Raw genomic sequence first — 4754 nt, forward strand, 5'->3', positions numbered from 1 at the left:
GCGACCCACAGGTTGAGAACCGCTGTCTTAAGGGGTTAGACTTTGCTATTCTATAAATCATCCTAATGAATCCTAGCATCCTTCGGTTCTGTCTTCATGGCCAACCTGCTTTCAAGAGACACAGTATTTCCTATGGTACCACTATGTGTGAGGGGCCTTCAAAAAAAGTCATGGGAAAAAAAAATAAAACTAAAAGATGGTGTCAGCTTTCCATAACGTTTTTTAAAGTGCCTTCAGCTGGAGATAATAGACTATCAAAGATGTAGAAAGGAAGGGAAAAAAGGTAAGATGTATGTAAAGATTAAAAAATAAACTAAACAATAATAATGACAAAACCGGTAAAGAAGAAATGAGGTTAATTTTTCAGATACCAATGGCAACAACCTCAACATCAGGCAGATAGGATCCAGCAGGATCTGATTCCTCACACGCCTGAGGGAGTGGGGTTTGGGGGCTACGGATAGAGAGGAGGGTCCCCGAGCAGCACTGACTAACCGTCCTTGGCAGCTAACGTGGCCTCTGACAACCACGGGACGGCTGTGAGTAGGTGTGGACTGGGTGGCAACCAGTCATGGGACAGTGATGGGGACAGGCATGGCCTTCAGAGACATATTTGTAAGTTCCTTTGCCCGATGAAGCTCAGGGCACGTTAGAGACCATTCTACCTGGGGATTCTGGAAGGAGCGGGCTGCATAATCAGACGTTCGTTCCTGTCTGTGTGCCCAGAGTATGACTCAGAGGGGCCCCGTGAGGGGTAATAAAAAATACGTCCTTGTATCCAAAACACTCTCTTCCCGGGGAGGTGGGGAGGAGGATATATATTACACGAGCCTCCAAGCACAAATAAAAGTCACAGCTCACAACAAATATTCACCAGGCCCCCATGTGGTTTTGAAAGCCAACTCCAAACACTTATTTATAAATGTGAGCTGAGGTGACTGGAGTTTGTTGGTGTTTTTGTTTTGTTTTGTTTTTTAACAAGGCCGCATTAGCAACTGGAAAGGTTCCTTCTAAAACAAGCCCAGGGAACAGCTTCGACTGTGGTTTGGAGCAAATGAATGCCTAAATATGGTACCTGCATTTAATAAAGGGGCAAATAAGTGCTGCATCCTAGAGCCTGGAGTGATCCAGGTTTTGACAGAGCCAGGGAACTGGGACAGCTGGCAAACGTCCCCAGCCAGGAACCACCGAACAGCAGCTGGGGAGAGTCACATTCCGGAACTCCGGGGCACTTCCTATAACATGGAAATGGGAGGCAGGCAGCCGGGTTCAGGTCTGCACCAGAGGGGGCGCTCTGTGCAGGACCAGAGCACACGCATCGTGTGCAAGTGTGATCCAAAGACTCAGAGGGAAAGAACGAACAGAGAGAAAACCCCATCCCACCCCCAAATGCAGGCACATGCATACAGAAACCCTTCGAGGGCAGACATGAAAACATGGTGCTACGTCAACCACACAGACAAATAACGCCAGCCCAAAGACACTGTGAAATGCACCCTGAACCGAAGAATCGGAACATTCACAAAACTGCCAGGGCTCCTCTTTGAAGAGGCTTGGATGATAAAGAAAAGTTGGGTGTAAAATAAGCCAGCACCCTGCCCCCATCAAAAACAAAAGCTGTTTCATCTGTGTGCATACATGAAATTTGATGACTGTTTTCCACGTCTGTGGATTTTGTTGCTTCACTGCCTTAAAAGAGTAGCAATTAATTTTAAAATGAAGCTCCCCATACATGGCTCTACTGAAAGGTTGCTGGGGATATTATTTCACCAAAACTGGCTGAAAGAATCTTCTTCCCAGTTGTTGGAAAGAGCTGAAAATACCCGAGCGTCAATGGAAGGAAATCTCACAAATATCAAACCCAATAGTGTTTGACCCTACCTCCCTACAATCCTATGTAATCCTACTTGGCCCCCTCCCCGGAGAGAGCTGAAAATACCTGAGCGTCAATGGAGGGAAATCTCGGTGTTCGACCCCACTTCCCTACAAACTTATGTAATCCTACTTGTCCCCCTCCCCTGCCCCTTACCTCCCCTGCCCCTTAATGTGTTGTGGCTCCATCAGTCACACTGCTATGAATCGCCATTGACTCAGAGAGACCCTACTGGGCAGAGCACGACTGCTCCGTGGGGTTTCCGAGGCTGTAAGCCTTCACAAAAGCAGACAGACTTAGCTGTCTCCTGCAGAGCAGCTGATGGGTTTGAACCACCAACCTTGCAGTTCCTGGCCCAGTACTTAACCCACTGGGCCACTAGGGCTCCTGGGCTCCAATAGTAATCCCCTGAAAATGTAGCTTGGCATTGACACGCTTGTCCATCTGGGATGTCTCCGTGTCAGACAAAGCCTTCCACCTCCCAATAAAGGTGACCCTGTGGCCAGCTGGCTGCGACAGTGCCTACTTCCATGCACACCTGGTTCAGCTTTTGATCCCTCCTTCCTGTTTTCAGGATGAGATCTTCTGCTTCTTGTGTTTGGATGGTAGTCCCTTCGGGATGGGATACTGTACTAGCAACAGACAACTTTTTGTTGAAAAGCTATCTATCTCAAGGACAAAGCTTGAACGCTGGCCACCCCAGCTGTCTGAAGTCCAAGGTGCTGTCTTGTATTCCCGCTATAAGCGTGGGAAGCAAGCACGCTGAACACTGCGGCCAACCTGAGGAAAATCCCATTGTGAAACCTAGCTTGGGCTCCTTGTGTGCATTTCAGTAGGGGCATCAGAATCACTGAAGTTTTCCACGCGGCTTTCATGAAAACCAATACTTCCAAGGTTTCCTCGCTGGCTCATGCTTGAGAGACTAAACTTAGAAGTGGAGCTGGGTTCCGCATTAAGCTACAGCAACTATATCTGCGGACTGTGAATGGAGAGACCACTCCAGTTCTCAACTCCTGGTTTTAATGAGCAAAGGCTCCAGTAAAGGGCAGCTTTCCCAGTCATTTGAAGTCAATAGCCTACTTGCTTTGGAAGGCATCGTGGTGGTAGAGTTAGCCAGCAGGGTATTAAATGTGGCAATTGTTGTGACCCAGTGGCTGCAACCAGGGGCTCAAGCAACAATTGTGCGGCTGGTGTGGGGCAGGGCGGTGCTTGTCTGTCCTACAGAGGAGAGCGGTGAGTTGGAGGAGGCTTGACTGACACCTGAGCAACAACACATGGGGGGGCCCAGAATCCCTGGGTGGTCAGAGTCCTTGGCTGCTAACTAACCCAAGGAAGGCTGGCGGTTCGAGTCCACCCAGTGCTACCTTCAAAGAGGACTCAGCGACCTACTTCTGACACTCACGAGGCTTGCAGGAGTCCAAATCCACCTGACAGCAATTTGCTGATGTGTGACTCAAGTTTTGACCACAAGACCACTCAGGGCCCCACCGTCTATGTGAAAACGACCCTGTGACGTGGCACCACACATCCTCGGAGTCGGTGTTGTGGTCACTCATCGCTCTCATGTCGATTCCGACCCATAGCAACCCTGCAGGATGGGGGAGCACTGGCCCTGTGGGTTACTGAGGCAGTCTACACCAGCTTGCACAAGTTCGACCTCAGACACAGGCAGGAAATGATCCCTTTGCCCCCTTTTACCCAGCCCCAGTCTTCCGAGCCACCAATCTAATGCACATCTACCAATGGTCATTCACAGGACCCAGCTCTGCTTGCTATCAAGCCTGTGCTAACTGAGGTTTCAAAGAGCTCCCCTCCCACTGCAGAGAGCCCTGGGTCGCAGCTCAGAGAGCTTCCAAAGATGTGAACAGAGGGAGGCTGTTAATCAGTGCCTCCGAAACCAGAGGCCAAATCTGCCCAAGGAAGAGCGGACTGACTGAGGCTCTTGAGAACTCAGCGCTGCGTCACGAAGGTCCTTTCGCCCTCGTGGCAATGTCACAAGCCCCAGTGACAAAAAAACAGACGGTGGAGCTGACATGAGGAGTGCTTCCCATAGGAAACCCACAGGACAAGGGTAGTGCCTCAGGATGTTAGGACAGGTCGCTGATGGCTTCTCTGCCACCATTCTGACCGCAGGCCAGAGGAATCCATTCAAAGAGCAGAGCTGGTACCTTGCATCCACACGGCCCTGCTCACTCGGGAATCACTCCAAACGCACACCCGGAGGTGCACATGGCTCCCTTTCTGTCAACCACTGACAAAGATGGTTCGGGAGGAAAACAAGAGGTTTATCTGGTTTGATTTAAGTGGGTTAAGCAGTGGGCTGTGCACCATAAGGTGAGTCATTCAAAACACCAGCTGGTTGCTCCTCAAGAAAAAGATGAGGCGGTCTACTCCCTTAAAGAGTTACTGTCTCAGAAACCCACAGGGGCATCTATCCTGTTGAGTTGTTACGAGCTGGAACAGACTCCGTAGCAGTGAGCAGTGAGCTTTGCTTTCCAGAGCTCTCTCAGCGAAGAAGGAACCCTCATGGCATCGTGGTGATGGTGGGGCTGCTAACCAGAAGATCAGCAGTTTCAAACCACCAGCCACTCTGCGGGGGAAAGACAGAGCTGTCTACTCCTGTGTTCGACAGGGTTCTCTAGAGACAAAACCAGATTGCTAATAATTATAGATAGATAGATGATAGATAGATAGATGATAGATAGATAGATAGATAGATAGATATAGATATACCACACAAGAAATAAACAGTTAAATTATAAAACAGTACAAATGGCTCAGTATAATTCAAACGTGTTAGACACTTGTGAGACACTGGTAGTCCTTCAAGTCTTGAGGGCCGCCAGGTAGTCCTCTGTAGAGAGATTCAGGCTATCCCTGC

Source organism: Echinops telfairi, unplaced genomic scaffold (assembly GCF_000313985.2).
Source record: "Echinops telfairi isolate 266 unplaced genomic scaffold, ASM31398v2 ScPeMD7_3;HRSCAF=10, whole genome shotgun sequence".
NCBI classification, from domain to species: Eukaryota; Metazoa; Chordata; class Mammalia; order Afrosoricida; family Tenrecidae; genus Echinops; species Echinops telfairi.